General features: G+C 56.2%; 1 long non-coding RNA gene across 1 annotated transcript; it reads left to right on the top strand.

Annotated features, from left to right (window-relative positions):
• Window positions 1–2,781: 2,781 nt before the first annotated feature.
• On the top strand, window positions 2,782–4,813 carry LOC113596661 (uncharacterized). Its single transcript, XR_003417479.2, has 2 exons — window positions 2,782–3,683; window positions 4,447–4,813. It is a non-coding gene; the product is annotated as an uncharacterized LOC113596661 (long non-coding RNA).
• Window positions 4,814–21,141: the final 16,328 nt, after the last annotated feature.

The raw sequence follows: 21,141 nt of genomic DNA, 5'->3' as shown, positions 1-21,141 counted from the left end.
AGGCGCAGGGACCCGGGGCCCCGCACTGCACGCAGACCCACATGTCAGCAGCCGCCCCCACCGAGGGATGTGTGAGCACAGTCACGTCTGAGAAGCGCTGGCGGAAAGCGCGGTCGCAGCACAGCCCGTGCAAGCCCCGTGCACCTGTGAGGTGGCCCCAAACCTCTTGAAGACTTTCCTTCCTTTTATTTTTAATGTCTTTTTTATTGGGGGCATGTTTTTTAATGGGGTTTTTTTTTGTCTTTTTAATTTTTCAATTTTTTTTTTATCTTTTTAATTGTTTTCATGGTTTCTTATTTTTGAGAGAGAGACAGACTGCCAGCCGGAGAGGGGCAGAGACTGAGGGAGACACAGAATCCAAACCCTGACGGGGGCTGGAGCTCACAACTGCCAGATCCTGACCTGAGCCGAAGTCCGAAGTTCAACCGAGCGCCCCTCCCCCCGCTTTTTTTTTTTTTAAATTAGAGCTGCCAGTGTCAGAGGTTAAGAAGCTCCAGCCACTTTCAGTGATAAGGTTTCCTAGTGCCGTTAAGGCAGCCAGACGAATCCGATTTTTTTTATTTCCTCCGAGCTGAGCTTTTAAAACGTTGAGGACCAAGGAAACCCTATTTCGCAGAGGTCAACACACAAACCCCCCTGTCCTGGAGCCTTGACTAGATTGAAGACAGAGGTAAATGAAAGCAATGACAATAATGATAATAAGGCCTCTGACCACAAGAGAAGGCGTGCAAACCCACGCCGAATAACCTCCAACCACCGAGGCAGGAGGCCACACAAGCCGAACTGGGGCGAGGGAAGATTGCAGAGGCTGCTGGAGCGGGCTGCCGAAGCGGGCTGCCGAAATCCAGGAAGACTCCCTGGAGGAGAAGAGTCTCTCTTCCCCTGGCCTCGGGGCCCTCTACCCTTCCTGTGGTGACACACAAGCCTTCTCTCTGCCAGGCTGCAGCCTGGGCCTGGGTTTGCGCGCTCCTGCTTTGCATAAGTTGCCCTCTGCCGCTCTGTTCAGTCTCCTGGAGCTCAATCCAGGCAAAAATGCACTCAGAAGTGAAGTTCCAAATTAGGTTGTTTGGAATTCCTAACCGGTGCAATTAACAGATCCCAAACACTGTTAATTATGTTTCCCGTGGCCCGTGTACACAGAGGCCGATCGATCGGCCCCGGGCTGCCAATTACGGAGGCATCACAGCCTCCAGGCTCCCGGGGAGGGGTGCGCGGGGAGGTGACAAGGCTTGGGTGCCGGTGGGGGGCGGGGGTGAGCCTCTGGGGACTTGTCCCGGAGCGAGGCTTCACACAGACCCACCTGGTCATCTTTGAGGGGTGGCTGGCTGGCTCAAGCGGGACAGAGTAGGGACACCAAGACCCAGAGGGCAGGGTGCCATGAGGCCGCTTCACTTGGGAGGAAGAAAGTGACCTGATTTCTTTTTTTTTTTTTTTAAGTTTACTTATTTATGTTGAGAGAGAGAGAGAGAGCACGAGCAGGGGAGGGGCAGAGAGGAAGAGGGAGAGAGAGAATCCCAAGCCGGCTCCCTGCTGAGCGTGGGGCCCCATGCGGGGCTCAATCTCATGACCGCGAGATCATGACCCGAGTTGACACCAAGAATCTGACATTTACCCGACTGAGCCGCTCAGGCGCCGCTCAAACGACCCGATTTCCGTGCGTACTGTTGTATGCGAACAGCAGAGTGTGAGAGGTGTGTGTGCAGGCACGCGCCTGTCCAGACGTGGCTGTGGGTATACGTGTGCAAGCGCGTGCAGTGCCGTGAGCAGAGGGTGCATTCCAGAAGCTGTGGGTGTGAACACTCGTGTCTGAGAGCACGATGTGGTGAGTGGTAGAGATGGGTGGGGCCGGGCTGAGTGTGAGCATATGTGTGAAAGGAAGTGTGTGTGTGTGTGTGTGTGTGTGTGTGAGCATGGGGGGCGGTGAGAAAGCGAGCATGCAGATGCCAGCCGCAGGAGGGGTCGTGTTCACGGGAGGGAGGGACAGCGCTGAGCGCAGGTGCACACGGCTGGAAGAGGGTGAGAAGGTGCGAGCGGAGAGCGCCCAGATGGTCAGGCAGTTAAGCCTCGGACTCGGTTTCTGCTCAGCTCAGGATCTCACGGTTTCCTGTTGGAGCCCCGGGTCAGGCTCTGCGCTGACAGTGCGGAGCCTGCTTGGGATTCTCTCTCTCTCTCTCTCTCTCTCTGCCCCTCCCCCACTCATGCTGTCTCTGTCTCTCACAAGATAAATAAACTTAAAACAATGAAATTATTATTTTTTTTAAAAAGGAGGTGTGAGGGATGGGCACGGGGTGGAAGGCGAGCAGGTGCTCAGAGCGGGAATCGGTGGGAGCACGCGCGCTCGCAGGGGGTTCTCGGTGCGCATGTGCGCACGCACCGCCGCACTATTAGGTGTAGACCTCTCCTCCCCACCCTCCTCCACCCCCACCCTCCCCCCGGAAGGATGACACTTCCCCGCAGTCCTGGTGACCGCGTGCTTTGCTGCGGACAAGAGACTGTGAAGATGCCACTGTCTTCCCTTTGGGGCGGAGCTCGAAGAGCCAGGCTATGGTGCTCCCTTATCCTCCGCCACCACCCCGGGAAGAGACAGTCCTCGCTGCCAGCCAGGGGGGAGGGAGAGGGGAGCAGAGGCCACGCCCACGCGTGCCAGAGCCCGAGCGCGGTCAGGGGGCGGGAACCAGCCGCTGCTGTTGTGCTGCGGTGCTGGGGCGCAGGGCTGCTGGGGCTGCGGTATAATCCAGCCCCGTATGACCGTGTCCATGTGCGCGGGGGGACGTAGGGGTGAGCAGGCGAGACAGTGTGCGTGTGCGTGAAACGTCTGTTGCCCGGCGGTCGGGGTGTTGGGAGTGTTTGTTACAGCCGCCTGACCCAGCGCACGCCGGCTGATGCAGGGACCGAGTGTCCTCGCGGCTGCAGGGACGGGGGAGAATTAAGGCGCGCGTGAGAGTGTGTGTGAGGATGCCCGCGAGAGGGCGACGTTGGGAGGGAGGAAGTGAGGCCACTGTGAGGGACACCTCCCCCCCCCTCCGCCCCCCACCGCGTGTGCCTGCACTGTCCCCGGGGCCCCAGGTCAGGCAGGGGTCAAGATCGGCACCCTGCCACACGGGGACTAGCCGCACCTGCGCTCCTTCCTCTTTACCTTGGAAACTTGTCTTGAATCTCTCAGCTCCTTCTCCCTGTCCTGCTGCCTTGTCCCTCCCTGCAGCCACCCTCGTCTCCATCTGGAGGGTACAGCTGCCTTCCTGTCTGGCTGCCCCCCACCCAGGCTTTTCTCCACGCAGCCATCTTTCCAAACCCAAATTGGACCCTGTCACTCCTTTGCTTCAAAGCCTTCAGTGGTTCCCTGTGGCCCCATTACCCCCTCCTTCCCATGGCTAGCACCCTCAGCCTATGTCCCGTTCAACCTGTCAGGAGGCTTACACCACCTCTCCCCTCGGGCCCTTTGCACATGCTGTTCCCTCCTCCCAGAATGCTTGTCCCTTATGCTCTTTCCCTAGTTCACCTCTCAGCCACCGCCTCCTCAGGGAAGCCCTCCCTGATACACACTCTCGTCCCTCCACATGTCTCGCTTTTGAAGCACCGTATGCTCACATCATGAACTTCGTCTCTCCCAGGAGTCTGTGGGCTCCTGGTTGGGCCAGGGCCTGCCCCGCCTGGCCACTGCCACCACCACTGCCTGGCACACGGTAGGCACTTGATAAATGTTTGTGAGTGAGTGCAGGAATTAGTGAATGGGGCAGCCTCTCCATCTTCTCTGGCAGGCAGGGCTCTCGGGCCTCTGGGGGCGACTAGCAACGACTGAGCCCCTCCATTCAACACGGAACGGAGATACGATCTGTGTTATTCTCCCTCGTGAGGGCAGGTGTCCAGCCTGAACTCGTCATGAGGCAGCTTCGCATAGCAGAGCAGGACACATAGGTCGCTCTCCGGGGTGGGTTCGACTTAGCCAGCCTTTCCCAGGTTCCTGCAAGTGGCCAGGAGCACCAGGAGCCAAAGGCTGGAGCACCCCAGCCCCATCCCCGAAGAGACAGACCTCATGTGCTCTCACGGGGGGAGAGGGGGTGAAGGGTCCAGGCAAGGAGTGGGGAGGTCCGGCCTCAGCCGGCAGGGCAGGCTTGCACAGGATGGTGTCCCTTCTACTAGACCCGGAAGGACAGGAAAAGGATTATCACACAGGACAAAAGCGGGGAGGGGCGGAGGGGTACGTGTTCCAGGTAGGGGCGGAGCATGAGCGAGATCTGGGAGCCAAGAAACTGATCTGCTCGAATCCCAGCTCTACCAGTGCAGAGGTCGTATGGGTACCATCCACCTTTGTCATCCCAGGGCCTAGCACCGTAGCAGGTGCTCTAAAACTGTGGGGGAGGGGAGAGAGAAGTTTATTGCTCCGCAAGGCTTTTCTAAGTCAGTCCTCAAGCGCTGAGCTCGGACCGTGGTTCTGTCGTTTATCAGCCTTGTGAGCCGGGGCAGGCCACTTACCTCTCTGTGACTCAGTTTCCTCATCGGTAACGTGAATACGAGGTTCACGGGCCGCTGGGATGGACACCTGCCTGCCCACCACCCATCCTCTCTTCCGGGATCTGCACACTGATTCTTCCTCGGGGACCATCCTCCCGCCTCCTGCAGTCGGTGAAGTTTGAGAGAGAACCCTTCCCCCAGCTGTCTCAAGGGCACAGGACCCAGGCGTGGCCAATCGAAGAACGCCACCCCCTGGTCTTATGATTGGTTCAGGAACGTGCATGTAACCCAAGTGCAATCAGTGATAATGAGCTCTGGAACTTGTGCTTGAGCTGTTGGGAAAGAGTTATTTTGGTCTGTTCATGGGGTTGTTTGTGTTTGTGTGTTTGGGGGTGGGAGTGAGGAAGTTTCTGCTACAGTTCTGAGAGAATAAGATAGCTCTGGAACTGCTCAGAGTCCTGTAAATAGAGCCTGCTTGAAGACGAAAGCAGAGTCAGGAGAAGCCAAGTCCTAATGACATTATTTGAGCACCTGGATCCAGCTATGCCTGAAGGTGGCCTTGAGCTTTTTGGCGCCTAGCACATAATAAGTATGATACAAATAGTGGCTGTTATTAGCAACATAGAGTCTGGTAGACAGTAGGTGCTTGGCAATGTTAGTTCCTTTCTCCTTTCACTCCCATGCCCCTGAAAACATTGTAGAATTACTGCCATCCCTCTTTCTGCCGATTACAAATGCTTCACAGTGCATCGTGGGGCCCCGTTCAGGGCATGAGCAAAATGTGTTAATGACGGAACGTCTGTCAGAGCATTTTCCCATCAAGCTGTTCTTCTTTCCCCACTGAAGACACTCAGGGGACAAGACAGATGCTGAAAATAATGAGGCCCAGAGCTGCCATGATCTCTGCCTGGCAAATTCACAGCTTCCAGACATTCAGGCCCTGGGACAGCCTCGGGGTGGGGAGAAGGGGGATGCGGAACCTCAGAGGTATTCGGGTGCTGACACATCTCCATCACGCCAACAGTGGGTGCTAGGGACCGAGAGCTGAGGGCACGCTCCAATCTGCGGGGGTAGTCGGGCTATGAGTGCATTTAGTGTATGCCTGCTGGATGCTAGGATGCTGGGGGTCCCGTGGTGAGTAGCACAGAGCCCTGCCTTCACTCAGGGCTGAGTCTAAAGGAAAAGACGGGCAGGTCAGCAAGCAGTCCCAGGAAGGAGTGTGGGGGAGCCATGGTTCCGCATGGGGAGGGAACAGAGAAGGCTTCCTGGGGGCTGTTTGTGAGCTGAGTTGAGCCTTAACAGATGAGGGGAAGAGGGGTGGAGAGAGGCTCCCGCTCTGGGCAGGAGGAGGAAAGGAGGGAAGGAGAGAAATGGGGACGCTCCAAGTACATCAGGGCCTAACAGACCTCGCTAAGGAGTGCAGGTTTTAACTGGGGCACTAGGGAGCCATGGAAGGGCTAGGAGCAAGGGCTGGCTGGCCTGACTGGATTGGGGTTCAAGAGAAATCTCTCCGACACCGTAGGGCAATGTAGAAGGACAAATCCTGGAGGCCGTTAGAGCCCTTCAAGTGAGTGATCTTGGGGGCAGAATGACACAACAGATTCCAGGGGCAGAAGCAGCAGCCTGGGGGGGGGGGCGGGGGGAGATCCGAGGCAGGGTGGGAAAGGAGGTCCAGGGAAAAGATCTCAAGCTCAAGGCCTTGCCTCTTACGACCAGGCCGTAAAGTTCCTCCTCTGGAAAGCGGGGCTGAATAGTATGTGCCCTGCCAGACTCAGAGGGTTGGCATGAAAACTATGTGCAGGGGTGACTGGGACAGTGCCTGGAAGAGGGTAAAGCAGCAGAAAGCAACATTCCTCGGTAAAGGGAATAAATACTTTGCCGGCTGTTTGTAGCACAAAAGCAGCCACAGATTGATACACAAATGAATGGGCGTGGCTGTGTTCCAATAAAACTTTATTTCTTGGCTCGCGGGTTGGAGCTGGCCAACTCCTGGTTTAAAGTGATACGCAGTGGGGTGCCTGGGTGCCCCAGTCGTTAAGAGTCCAACTCTGGATTTCCGCTCAGGTCGTGATCTCACAGTTCGTGGGTTCGGGCCCCACACCGGGCTCTGCACTGACATCACGGAGCCTGCTTGGGATTCTGTCTATCCTCTTTCTCTCCCCCTTCCCCTGCTTATGCTCCCGCGCGCTCTCTCTCTCTCTCCCTCCCTCCCTCTCTCAAAATAACTAAACATTTAAAAAATAAACTGATATGCAGATACCAAGCCTTCCTTTTCACCCTGGACATATCCTCTGCCTGAGCTCTTCCTACGTAAAGAAAGCTCTTCCTACTTTCTTCATCTCCGTAGCCCGGAGGCAAAGAACATCCTGTTCCCTGGGCACCCATTTTATAGATGAAAAGGGGAAGAAGAAGGGGAACTTGCACTTAACTGGCACTTCAGGGGTGTTTTATTAACCGTTTATGAGGTAAATGACCGGACCTTGGAGATCCAATCCATGGATAGCACCCATACCCCCAGTTGCTAATCCCACACCCGTGGCAGACATCACTAATCAATCCCAGCATGCTTTTTCCAGAGAGCAGCGAGTTGGCTTCCAGATTCTCAAGTCAGCATCCCAGGCAGCCACCTCCAGTCGAGGTCGACAACTGAGAAGAAATGGGATTGAAGTTCAACCTGCCTATGTTGTGGATGAAGGAATGGGAACAGGGGTTCTCGGGAGGAGTCTCTGGGCCAGCTGGTACCCTCTGGCTGCCCGCTTTACCCAGCCGCTCCAGAAGCTCCAGAGCAGCCCTCATCCAGCTGGGCAGGGCGGGGGTGCCAGGGAGGAGCACAGCTGGGCAGCTGGCACGGGCTCACCCCAGTGCTTCCCGGCCCATCCGCGCCGTGATCGCTCTCTTCTCCGCCCGCCTGCTCCCTACAGCTGCTCTTTTGAAAGCCCCGCATGGGAAGCTGTTGATGTGGCTCTCTGTTCCCTTTTCAGACCATTGTCGTCTCTTTGGCGCCAGCCGTGGTCTTCTCTTGGCCGCTTAATTAACAGTATTATTAATGCTCAGAGGAAAGATCGCCTAGAGCCTTTCTCATAGCAACTCTCGCTTGGGAGTACAAGCCGCAGGCAGACAGGAAGCAGGGGCCGGTGCCAGGAGATGCCCCCTCCCCACCTCCGGGGCCCTTCACTTGCCAATGCCCAGCTGGGCCGCTCGGCCCCACCTCCCCCCACCCCCCAGGGCAGCCAACGAAGGCGGGAGGGACGCGGAAGTGGCTTGCGGCAAACCTGTGTGCAGGTAACCAAGGCTGATGGATAAACCCTGTTCTGAGTTTGTCTTAGGCAAGAGACATGAGAGCCCTGCCCCAGATTGGGCTCAGAAACCAATACTTGTGTTCTCACCAGCCCCATGCGGAGAAGAAGCAGAAAGAATAGATGGAAATCACGCCCAGTAGCTGTGTGACCTTGAGCCAACCCACCACCATCTCTGTGCTCGGGTTCCTCTTGTGTAAAAGGAGCTTACAATGCACGCGGTCCTGGGCCAAGCTGCCCGTGGGCAAAATCGCACCCAGGCCTTGTTCTGGCAATCTCCTACCATGTAACAGATCACCCCAAAATTTGGGGTAGGGGCTCAGCAGAGATGGCTCACCTCTGCGCCTCCCAGCATCAGCTGAGGCAGAACCACGACTGAGTAGAGGGTCAACTTGGTCCATTCGCTCCCCTGACAGATCGGTCCTGGTTGGGAGATCGGCTGGGGTCTCCCAGCCTAACCCTAGATCTAACCCTCGCCTAACCCTAACCCTAACCCTAACCCTAACCACGTTCCTAGCCACGGGCTGCCCAAGGTTCCTCGGAACGCGGTGGCCGGGGTTCCAGGAAGGAGCGTCCCAAGAGAACCAGTCGCAAGTGCGTGGCATTTTTACAACCTAGCCTTGGAAGTCACAACGTCACCCGCACTGTTCCCTGTCGGTCCAGGCAGTCGCACATGCCCACCCAGGTTCAAGGTGAGAGGATTTAGACTCTACCTTTTGATGAGGGAGTGGTGAGCTCCTACCAGGGCACAACGGATGAAAAACATTGTCACGACCATCTTTGGAAAATACGGTCTGTCGCGTTCTTCAAAACAACCGCGAGGTAGGTATGGATGTCACTATCCCCATTTCACAGATTAGGAAAATGAGGTTCAGAAGAGGTTAAATAATCTGCCCAAAGTCACACGGCCAAGTGGCTGAGCAGAGATTTGGACACGGGCAGTCTGACTTCAAAACTTAGGGCTTTAGTACTCTTTTCTTTTTTTCTTTTTTAGCTGCAAAGCATTTTTTTCTGATAAAATCTTCTAGGGAAGATCTTTGAAAGGCGGAGGTGGAGGGGACAAAGTGAGCGAGGGCCCTGCTGTGGCCTCCATGTTCTCAGGACCCCAAATTCCCAAGAAACTGTCTGAAAACCCCCAGGTAAGCTTCTCCCCAAGTCCCATCTAGGCAACGAGGAAACCTCATCCATCATCTAGCTGGTCCACCCGTTCCTCATCCCTGGGCCCATCGTCTTGTTTTATGGGCCTCCTGAGTCTCTGATTCTCCTCCACGATAATCCTCACGACCCAGGTTGCTTATCCTAGCCCCATCCCCCATCCCATCTCCTGGTTCTCATTGGAGGTGATGTGGGTTTGTGGGGTTTTTCTAATGTTTATTTACTTATTTTGAGAGAGAGAGAGAGCTCATGCGAGTGGGGGAGGGGCAGAGAGACAGAGAGTGAGAGAATCCCAAGCAGGCTCCACGCTGTCAGCGTGGAGCCTAACGCAGGGCTCGATGCCACAAACCATGAGATCATGACCTGAGCTGAAACCAAGAGTCGGATGCGTAACTGACCGAACCACCCGGGTGCCCCTCGTTGGAGGTGATGTTTAAAACAGGTAAAGGAGGGTCAGGTGAAGGAGGGTGGGGGAAGGGTGGTCTAGGTGGAGGGATCAGCATGCACAAAAGCCCAGAGTACAGGGTAGCTTGGGGACGGCGCGTGAGCAGGAAGTGGATAAGCTGAAGCTGGCAGGATGGCAGGGGTAGGGCAGGAAGGGGGGGGGGTGGGAGGTGGGAGGGACTTTATTTTACAGACAATGGGGAGCAGAACCATGGAAGGGTTTCGAGCAGGGGAGAGAACTGGGATCACATCCCATCTTCAGAAGGAGCACTCTGGCCATGGTATTATGGCCGTGGTTTGGCAGGGGTGGGGTTGGAGGGGGCGGGGGTGGCTGGACTGGAGGGGATTCGGTCATTCTGGGACCACCGGCCCTTGGTGCTCAGAGCAGGTGGGGAAAGAATGCCCGGGGCTCTCTCTGGTTGGGGGACAGGGTGGCTGGTCATTTCTAGCCGGGGCCACTGTCCCTGTGTCTACGAAACTCCCAACATGACAGCTCCCAGGGACACAGCATGAGATAGATGTTCGGAAGAGGGGTGACTCACCGGAGCCCCCCCCCAAACTGCCAGCCTGGGTGCTCTGACGTCAGCCGGAGGCTTCTCCCTGGCCCCGACTGCTTGAGCATCACGTGGTGGCTTTGACAGGAACATGTTTTAACTTTAAAAAGAGGAGTTTAAAAATAGCTGCCTTGTCACGAGGTGCAGGGAAGAGAGACGTCCCCACTCACCCACCCACCCACCCACAGGAGAGAGGTGGAAAGTCACTGGCACCTCACAGAGCTGCGCCGGCGGGGGGCCACCCCCTCCTCGTCACCCTGAGCCGGATCGGGGCACCCTCGTGCAGATTTCCTGGCGTCCTGCACTCAGGAGTCCTCTGCTGTGCCTTATGCAAATCATCTCGGCATTCAGGGACATCTGCCAGCTTCGCTTCTCTCCTCTTGGGGCTCAGCGAGTGTGGGGAAAGAAGTTCCTGCAGCCATCATCATGGGGAGGGGGGGCAGCTGTGATCCAGGGGAGGCTGAAGAGGTATCGCTCAAAGCCTGGCTCGCCACACCGGTGCGCCTAGATTCAAGACTTCTCCCTCTCCCCTTCTTGCTGGGTGACCCTGAGCAATTGATTTAACAACCTCTCTGAGCCTCGGTTTCCACATCTGTAAAATGGGACCCACGACCAGGGAGACCAGGGATGCACGGGGAGGGGGGGTGGCGGGGGCAGCATCTGGGAGGCTGGAGCCGGATCCCCTAATGTCGTCCACGCAGGTCCACTTCCCACCTCAGCTCTCGGCAGAGAGCATGGCCCGCGGGGACAGCCTGGGTGCCTTCGAGCTGCTTGATTAATGTTCCATTTAGTGCGATAAACAATACAATTACTCAACCCTTACAAACCCCACTCTGAGTGGGGTGGGCAGGCGGGGTGAGCAGGTAGGACCAGCCTTCCGAGTCAGCCCTGCGATTAATTGCAGGCACTTAAGCAGTTCTAGAAGCCTGTGTCACACCTCAGCCGCGGAAAGTGTGGCCGTTGGGGGGGCGGTGGACAAAGACGGTGTCTCGTGCGCCAGCAAAGGGGGCGCAGCCAGACATGGCTCAGGGAAGACACTCTCCCCTTCTCCCCCCACTGGCGTTGCCTGTTCTCTGTTGCAGTGAACCTGCACGGCGAAATAATGACATAACCTCAGAGGCATCCAGTGCCAAGCCCTGATTGAGTGCTCCCACATCCGGAGTGGTTGCTCAGGTAGTTCGGCTCCTCTTGGCTGGGTTCACTCTCGTATCCGGGGCTCGACTGCCGTCGGCTGATCTAGGCCGGTCTCAGCGACTCCATTCCGTTCTGTGTGCCCCCCCATCCTCCAGCAGGCTAGCCCAGGCTTCTTCCCTGTGGCAGCTGGGCAAGGGTTCAGGACAGAGTGGAGACAGCAACCCCCCTTGAAAGCCCAGGGCGGGCCTGCCATGGTGCCCTTTTGTGCCACGTTCTATTGGCTAACACAAGTCACAGGGCAGAGCCCGGCTTCAGGGCCTGCGAGACAGACTCAACTTTCCAGGGAAGGAGCGGCAAAGCCGCATTATTAAGCGGCCTAGATAGGAGGGGCGCCTGGGGGGGCTCAGTCGGCTAAGCGTCCCACTTTGGCTCAGGTCATGATCTCACGGTTTGTGGGTTCAAGCCCCGCGTCAGGCTCTGTGCTGACAGCTCGGAGCCTGGAGCCTGCTTCGGATTCTGTGTCTTCCTCTCTCTCTGCTCCTCCCATGCTCTCTGTCTCTCTCAAAAACAAATAAAACACGAAAAAAATAATAATAATAATAAGTGTAGATAAGAGAAGGGTTGGAGAGGAACTGAGGCCTTTTCCTTCAACCTAGCACCACCCACCGCACAGTATTGGATTTGTGTGCACCAGCAGAATAGCATAGACATTCTGGCTCCACCATTTGCCAGCTGTGGGACCTGGAGGGAGCCCCCTGGCCGCTCTGCATCTCCATTTCCTTATCTGTAAAATGGGGATCACACTAAACACCGCCTCCGAGGGCACTGTAGGATACAATAAAATAATTCCTACGACAGGCTTAGCACGGTGGCTGGCACGGCACTGAGCTCTTCAGAAGTGGGGGTGATTATGATTATTAATATCTGTAAATAGGAATATTAATACCCATCTAGAGAGCAACTCTAAGAAACAATGAGGTTAATGAACCATGGAGGTGCCTTGGAAGCCAGGAAAGGCTTGCATTTATCAAAACCGCTTTAGTCGTATGAGACAGAAACGGAAGTCTAATTAGCTTAAGCAAAACAGGAGAAGTTCTCGGCTCTCGTCACCAAAACTTCTGTGAGGCGGGTAGGTGCGAGGATGCCAACCTCACCTGGACATTTCCTTTGTCTTCACCTGCTTCTCTCTTTACCGGACACCTTCTTTCTCTCAGACCAGCCTCTCTTCAGAGCCGCGGACATCCCACCCCCACCCCCACCCCCGACAGCTCAGGGCTCTTCTCTATGGAGGAAAAGGAGCTGTCTCCATCCTGCCCAAGAGCAGAAATCCCAGGGAAGGGATCTGATTGGCCCAGTGTGAGTCACATGCCCATCTTTAAACCAATCACTGCAGTCCGGGGGTGGGATATTATGACTGGCAGCCCCATTCAGAAACACATGTTGAGAAAAGCAAGAACAGGTGTCTGGAAGGGAAGGGAGTCTGGATAAACCCAAAAAGGTCTGCTTTGGCTCTGCTCAGCCCTACTCTCCAGGGTCTGCTTGTGCCATTGAGCGGATAGAATCCCCTAAGTCCGAGCAAGGGAAAGAGACTCACCCAGGTCACACAGCAGGAAGATAAAACCTCATTCCCAACCCTGTGTGATCCTGTGTCTCCCACAGGGAAGAGCCTCTCGCGCCCAGGCAGCCCTGCTCAGCACCTCGTCCAGCCTGGCCAAATTCCCCTGAATCTTGGTCCCTGTCCACGTGTCCCTGGCATGCTCATGGGATGAGCCGTGGTATTCGGTTGCTGGCACCTGGACGGGCCGCCACAGCCCCAGTGCTGCCGGTCCCGTTCCACTGCGTCTGAGTTGTCAAACATCTCAGAAGCAATTGCCCACATATTTTAGGTCCGGCCAAGGCAGCCTGCCTTTGTCCAGAGTCATTCGCTGTATATTCCAAAAGAAATTGGATCCATATGCACCAAATTCCTCCACACTCGTCTCACACGGGCCAGGGTTTGGCACGAAAGGGCCGAGGGCTGTGGAAAGGCTTCTCCACCTTCCCCGGGGACCAGAGCACAGCCACCAATGCTGAGGGGATGACCAGCCCCCAGCCAAAGGGGCAGCCGGTGCCTTCAAAGTCTGAACCCATAGGATCAGAGCAGGACAAAGCCCAGGACAAGAGGAACCCTGCCACCTCAGTGCCCCCCGCCTGGGAGGAAGGCGGGGACACAGCCTCTCCCACCAGTGGCCTGAAAGCGGGAGGCGTGAAGTCCAGAGCACCCGTAGAATCTGTCCGCGGTCTCACTACCTCCAAAACCCCTGCTCTTGCTCAAAGCTCTGCCATGACTCCCACCGCCCACAGAATAAATCCCGAGCCCTTTCATACGGCACAAGGGTCCTTCCCTCGCGAGACCCCGCCCCACTTTGTCACCCACACCCTGCAGTCTCAGGCATATCAAATGGTTTTCCTCTCTCCCAGGTAGAGGCTTTGCTTCCCCGTGGCTCCAGGCCATGTGCGGACAGCTCCCTCCACGCGCAGAGCAGAACGTTCCTCCCAGTTCCCTGTCAAACTCCCAGTGACTCCCTTGAGCTCGGCTCAAATGGCTCCTTCTTGATACAACTGCCACTAAAGTCTAGCTACACAGCATTGCCTGCGGAAGATTCTGGGCTTCTTTGTCACAAAGGGAGCTGAGCAAGAGGCAGGGTGGGGGGGATTGCTAAAGACACATTAGCACCAACAGTCGTCTCTCCCCGGTGTCATGGGAGCAGCCAGAAGGACGAGGCTGTCTCACTAGGGAATTTGATCATTTATCCCGCGTCCCATGGAGGGGATTGTCACCCCACCCTTCAGGACAGGAAGGACGTGCCCGGCGGATGTTTCACGCAGGACTCAGCCTCCCCTGCCGTCCTCTGTGGGCAGAGCCAGCCTTATATTTTCAGGGGGTTCGCCTTTTCACGACTGAGGTTATGTCATTTATCCTTCTCTCAAGCAGACATCCCTGGCTCACATCTCGACCTCACCCTTTCTTGTCTCTTTGGACTTAGTTTCCCCAACCATACCATGGTGGTACGAGAGGACCCCGGAGAGCCCTTCCCGTCCTAGGCAGGGAGACACAGGCGGGGGACCTGGCAGGCCTGTGCGCCATGCCATCCGGCAGGCCCGCCCACCCTGACTGTGAGAACAGGACCCACCTACCCAGCAGGTGGGCTGGAAGCGTCCACTGTGCCTCTGCTCCAGGTGAGCAGACTTGGAGAGGGGAATGCCCTCCTCCTTGCACGGGGCTCTTGTGGGGCCTGAACGGTGCTCTCGGAGCACGGAACCCAGCACCCGGGAAAGCTCCAAAGACACTGGCTGTGCCTGACTCCTGGCTCGCATCCATTCCGCTCCGTGAGGCCGGAGGCAGGGGAGCGGGCTGCGGAGGGACCCCGGGAGGCCACGAGCCCGGAGTGGCCAAACCCAATGCCCGTCTGCTCCGGGGATATGCCTTTAAAGCAGTAGCCTGCGAGACAGAGGGTTTGGCTGGAACCGTAAAAAATAATAATGATAATTTCAGAGAAAATGCAAACGACCCATGAAAATGAGCTACAGATGGTACCTGACTCCCAAAAGAGTACCACCCTGGTCCCCTCCTGGGCCCTACGTCAGCACCCCTCACCCTTCCCCCTCCCCACCCAGCTGACCCACTGTGCCCCCTAGGAGGGAGTTTCAGAGTAGCCAGCTGAGTGGGGGGGAGGGGGAGGGTGCAGCAGTCGCCTTCCTGATCCAGGAAAGGAGGGAGGGGCCAGACCTGCCTGTCATCTGCCTGCTGACCCGTGACTGCCTCAAACCACCTCAGCTGCTCACTCCTAGGGGTCAGGTCCTGCTCCAGGGATGCCATGAGGATTTGATCTGGTCCCTCTCTGCCCCAGGAGAGAGGCTGAGGCTCTAAAACTTCGATGCCCTAAAGGACAACTCCAAGTGAGGCTTGTCTACCTCATTGGCCCATCTCCTTACCACCCTTCCTGCTCTCCTTCCACTCCGGCCCCTCAGGCCTCCTTGCTGTTCTCTGCCCCCATCAAGTTCTTCCTGCCTCAGGACCTTTGCACTTGCCAGTTCCCTGGCTGAAGGCAATTTTAAATCTCACCTCTTCAGAAGAACTTCTCTGATCCCCCAACACACAATAATCCCAACCGATTCTTTACTGAAGTGCCCAGTTCATGTGCTTCATGGCTGTTTTCACAACTAGTAACAGTGCACCGGATTGTGTTTGCTCGTTAACTGGTAGAGCTAACTTTATTTGTTTACCAGTGTTTCCCCAGGACCTCGCGCCATGCCAGGAACGCAGAGGTACTCGAATATTTGTGAGGTGGAGAAATGGGATGTTCCTTGCCTGGCAGCTTGAAGAAACAAAGAATAGGCCATCTGAGAAGGGTTTTGAAGGATGAGTAAGAGTTCACCAGGTCAGGGGGGCGCGGGGGAGAGGTAGTGGAGACAGAAAGAGCAGAGGGATGTGAGCAAGTGTGGCCCGGTTGTTCGGGGCCCACGGGTGAGATTCAAGTGGCCTGGGCTTAAAGCCAGTTCCCCCATTCGCAGTGACTTTGGGGGAGTCGCTCAGTTCCCTGAGCTCCGTTTTCTCATCTCCAGGTTGATAGGGCGAGGGCTTGGTGAGAAGATTCGCAGGCTTGGCATGGTGCTGGGCTCACAGTCAGCTGCATAAACAAAGCAGCTGAGATTTTCATGCAGAGACTCAGCTGAGGAAGGAAGGGAGGGAGGGAACCAGAGAGGGAAGAAGAGAGGGAGGGAGGGGGGAGGGGGAAGGCGGCAGGAGGGAGGGAGGGAGAGAGGGAGGGAAAACCTGACACATTTCGGCCTTTAGCTCTGCCGGAGAGCCGGGTTCCAAGGAGAAATCTGGGCTAGGGATGTGGTCCAAGAATTGACCAGGTTGGGGATGGGGTTTGGGGTCACATGACCCCTGCGTCTCCCCTCTGGGGCCTCCAGCTCAAGCCTCTATCCATGCCTTCACCTCCCGTCCTCAAGGTCCTAGGCTTTGGCAGTTTTGCCCCGAAACCCTCTGCTGAGGCCACGGCCTCCTCCGGAAGTGCCCTTTCTCCAGCTACCGGAACCCTCAGCCACGACACCTCGGTCAGACGTTGTCACTAATGTCCCACCCTCTGGCCACTGAATCAAGGGGTGATCCGAGTCGTGGCCTCCGGTCTTGGGGTCTGGGAGTTTCTAGGCAGCGTCTCTTGGCTTGGAGGAGAGGGCCTCGTCCACCAGAGGAGTGCCTCAAGGGCCGGGATCGGGTCAGTCTTGCCCGGCACATAGTAGAGAGTCAGCTAACATTTGTTAGCCGAGTAAATAAGCAAATGTTTGAACTACGGGAGGCGGGGAAATGAATGGCTTCTGTAGACTCATTTTCACTTCTGTCCCTTCCCAGCACCAGCACCCCTCCCTGGGAGGCAAGCCTGATTTTCAATCCAAACACCAGAAGCTGAGGTCCCGCCGGCGGGGGGCGGGGGGGGGGGGGGTCCTAGTTTGGCAATCTACAACCTCATCTGGGCCTCTTTGGGCCTCAGCTTCCCCATCCGTAAGGGAAGCCGTGCCCGCGAACAGGGCCACCAGCTTCCCGAGCTGATGACCTACACGGTCCACAGGACCTCTCGTGCTCACAGGGGCCCATGTTTCGTTTCAGGTTCTGCTGTCCCCGTCTTAAAATTCATACTAGTTTTATCTTTGAACTTGGGTTTTCTTCTTGTTGTTGTTTTAAGTGTATTTATTTTGAGAGACAGAGAGAGAGAGAGAGCACGGGGGAGGGGAGAGAGGGAGGGAGAGAGAGCAAATCCCCAGCAGGCTCCACATGGGCAGAACCCCATGCGGGGCTCAAACTCACAAACCGGGCGATCGTGACCTGAGCTGAAATCAAGAGTCCCACGCTTAACCAACTGAGCCCCCGAGGCGCCCCTGAACTTGGGTTTTGTAAGTGAAGTTCCCGGAGACCAGGTGAGCCGAGGAAATACACGTAATTCACACGTCCGCTGCTGCCTCCCGCTGCCTGGTTCCCGTGTGTGGCTTTCTAGATTCCCGCTGTGCACGGGTGTCGGGCGAAAAGCAAATCCAGAAGAAGGCAAGCAGTCTGCACCTAAGACTGTGGCAGCTCCGAGGGGCCCCACTTTGCACGGGAACGTCCTCCGAATGCAGACAGAAGGCAGCGGAGAAACACCCACGGACCGGACAGACAGCCAGAGAACTTCCTGGTCTCCCTTCTGATTCGCGTTCCCAGATGCTGAAAAGGAAGCTAGAACATAGAGTAACCTCTAATTCTTCTTCCTTCCAGTCTTCCCCCACTCATCGGGGAGCGGGAGGCAGAGTGTTGGCAGAACGCGCGTGTCTCAAGAAGTGAAATAAAAACAGCCGAGCTCGGTTGGAGCAACATCGCCACGGCTCTCATTAAAACAAAATACATGCGGGCACGTGCACTCCGAATGCGAAACCGTGTGGTTTTGGCGATTCGGCGGAGGGACTAAAAGCCCTTCGATTTCTGCTTCAAGGTGGCCGTGCGCAGTATAAGGTTGAGCGGCCACATTCATGCTCATAACTTAAAAGCTTTAATTTTTCTTGGGCGCCTGGGTGGCTCAGTGGGTTAAGCATCTGACTTTTGCTTTCCGTTCCGGGCATAACCTCACGGTTTGTGAGTTCAAGCCCCGTATCAGGCTCTGCGGTGACAGTGTGCATCCTGCTCAGGATTCTCTCCCTCTCTCTCTGACCCTCCCTTGCTCGCACTCTCTAAATAAACAAACAAAGAAACAAACTTTTTTAAAAAATGAAAACAATAAAAGCTTAATTTTTCTTGGCTTAGAACCGCATTGAACAGCCAGTTAAAAACCATCACGGCGAGTCGAGGGAGAGCCTCCAGAGGAAACGGAAAACTTTATATTTTAGTACGCTTTTTTCCTGCTTTTTGAACCAGGGGACCATATTTTTATCTTGCACCAGGCCCTGTCAATTATGTAGCCAACCTGCCCTTAACTGGCAAGAAGGCCAGCCCAGCGCACGGCCCACAGCCCTTGGTCCTCCAGTCCCAGAAGGAGCTGGCCTGGCCTCCCCACGACAAGGGGTTGGCAGTCACCAGGACAGGACAGCTGGATGACTGGGGTTTGCTCTCAACCTGAGCTTTACCATCTGGCCCAGATGTCAGAAGTCTACACCCCACATCCCGACGATCAAGTCAGAGAGTCTGGATGGGGAACCTGCCCCTCTGTGGCCTTTTTTTTTCTTTTTAAATTACTTACGTTATTTATTTTTGAGAGAGACAGAAGGAGGGGCAGAGAGAGAGAGAGAGAGAGAGAATTGGAAGCAGGCTCCAGGCTCTGAGCTGTCAGCACAGAGCCCGATGCGGGGCTCAAACCCACAAACTACAAGATCATGATCTGAGCCGAAGCCAGGCGCTCAACGGACTGAGCCACCCAGGCACCCCTCTGTGTGGCCTTTTAACCATCCCCCGGCCCCTGCCCTAAGTGGCACAGCTTCTGACCACAAGGGAGACACCCGCGGCAGACCCCAGAGAGAAAAGCTACTTTGTTTCCGAGCTTGAGTGGCTATAAATGCCTTCCACATCCAGTAGCTGTCATTCAGTCCTCCTGGAAGTCCTCCAAAGGGCTCCCTGAGCCCATTCTAGGGGTGAAGAGATTGAGGGCAGGGACAGCCGGGCTTGCCTTAGGTCACAGGGCCAGCAGGAGCTCCGACAGGATTTGAACTCAGGCCTAGCCGACAACCTTCCAGCGTCCCACACACATGCCTCCAGCCCCCAGTGGAGCCGGGCTCTGGGGACCGTTGACGATTCATTCCGGCACCGCCTTGCCCGCCGTGGGCACCAGTCGCTTATGGCCCAGGCTTGTTCTCTTATCTTCAAGCTGGTCATGACCATGGTGTCCATTTCACAAGCCATTCACTATCCTATGCCCACACCCACCTTTAACACAATACTGGGGAAAGTTTCTGAGAAAACCTGAGCGCTTGGCGTAGAGAACATTGGCTTCCTCATCCTTAAATGAGGTTTGGTGACTCCACAAACCCGGCTACATGTAGACACGGGTGTAGACGTTAGGCCGCGCAGTCCAGGGTGCGCTCCGCAAGGCAGGGGCTTTGCTCCTGGGTCCTCCTAGGCTGACGCGGTATCCGGCATCTAGCAGATTCTCAATAAATATTTGCTGAATGAACGAATGAGTGAGTGAATGAATTCTAGCAGTAAAGGATCACACTCTGTCACGCGCAATTCTGAAATCCAGAAAGTTTCAAAAATCAGCAAGTTCTTAGATTCGTGTGCCCAGAAGCCTTTCTTTATTTTGCACCCTAATGAGACTATTCCAGTGCTTTCTTATATTTGATGGCAGCCCCCGGAAGGGTCACTGAGCACATGGGATACATCCTACGTTGCTCACCTTTTTAAGTTCTCCCAAATTCTGGATCTGGAAATACAGGTGGCCCCACGGGTTCCATGCAAGAGGGTCGCCTTGGCTTCCACATCAGCAATAGTCAACTGCGCACGCTATACATATAGGCAATGACCAGCCACCGCGAACCCTCATGTCCCCCAGTCACCCCATCTCACAGATGGGTAAATGGAGGACCCCGGAGGCGAGTCCTCAGGGTCTCACGGGGTTTGTGCGGCAGAAGCAGCCCTTCCCAGCTCTTGTCCTCTGCTCCTCCCTATACGCTTCCCCTCCCCCTCTGCCTGGCCTTGGTGCCTCAATGAACCCTTTGTCCTCCGAGGGGCTCAGAACTCCTGAGGGTTCCTCCTTGGGACAAAGGCTGGAGGAGTAGAGGCTGCTCGGGGTGGTGGGGGGGCCTCCAAGGCAGGGCCAGGAAGAATGTGTTCCTGCGGTGAGATTCCCCTGGGGTCAGGCTCCTCCCACCCTTGGGGAAGGGCTGTAATGGTGGGGACAAAGGTTCCAGCCAAAGCGCGAACGGTCCGGGCGGTCCCCGCAGCCCCCACAAGCCCCCAGTCCAGGCCTCATACATCCGGCCAGACCTGCAGGGCTCTAGCTCAAGCAAGAGGAGGAGTCAGAGAGGCAGAAGTTTCTACCTCCCACTGGAGGCGGAGGGCCAGAGGGGTGGCCGCCAGGAGCCCTTAGCCCGTACCACACCCTGCCCTGCAAGGAGGAGGGGGCACCAAAGTCGGGGGCCCCTTCCTCCCAGCCTCTCCGCCCAGCCTCTCTTCCCCACCTCGTTGGTGACAACAGCCAAAAGGAAGAGAGAAGATTTGGCCAGGTCCTGCCCTGAGCAGGCAACAGAGCATTTATCCAGGGATTACTGCACGGAGGGCACCAAGTGGGGCAGGAAAAACAAAACAAACCTGGCCCCGTGCACTTGAAAGCCTGGCGGGCTGTGTGTCTTCAGGTAAGTGGCTATGCCTCTCTGAGCTTCACTTGTCTCTCACCCAGTGGGAGCTGGCCAGGCCTGGCCCTGGGCCGAGCACGATTGAATCTTCATGGCCCTGGAAGGGGGAGGTGCCGCCAGCTGCCCAGGTGACCTCAGCCAAGCGGCTTCACCTCTCTGTGCCTCTGTTCTGGTTCCTCCTGAGTCCCCACCATCGCTAGGAAAACAAGGTGACCACAGGGCCTTTGCTAGGAGGGATGAGTTTGTCCTCTGTTTGCTCAAACCTCTGTAAAAAGCACAAGTAGAAGAAGATGACCCCTTGCCAGCCCACAAGCTGGGAGCTCAGATCTTCCGGGCATCGGCCAGCCACACAGCTCCTGGGCGAACTTGGCCCACAGATGTTTGCCTGAGCCTCCTTTCCTCATCTGTAACCGAGGAAGGGTTCTGAGGCCCTCACTTCCCACGGCTGGCGGAGCACTAAATGTACAGGATGGGTGCCTAGCCGGCACTTGGGGTATGGTAGGCAATCAATAACCGTTGGCTGGACAGGTTCTGCTAACAGGCTAGGGTGTTCCCTCAATGCCCCCAGGAGTTCGCCATTTTCAATGTCCGCCTTCTATCTTTCCCTCGGAGAAAGCTTGCCTTGGGAGGCATCCAAGGCTGATACGGGTTGAAGCCCATTTTTCAGATGGGGAAAGTAAAGCCCAGAGAGGCGACTCTTGGCTGGTCAGTGGGGAATTTGGCACTGGCTTCCTTGCTCCACGTGTTCA

Source organism: Acinonyx jubatus, chromosome D3 (genome assembly GCF_027475565.1).
Source record: "Acinonyx jubatus isolate Ajub_Pintada_27869175 chromosome D3, VMU_Ajub_asm_v1.0, whole genome shotgun sequence".
NCBI lineage: Eukaryota > Metazoa > Chordata > Mammalia > Carnivora > Felidae > Acinonyx > Acinonyx jubatus.
Note: the sequence above shows the minus strand (reverse complement) of the source record. Positions and strands in the feature narration are given on the sequence as shown.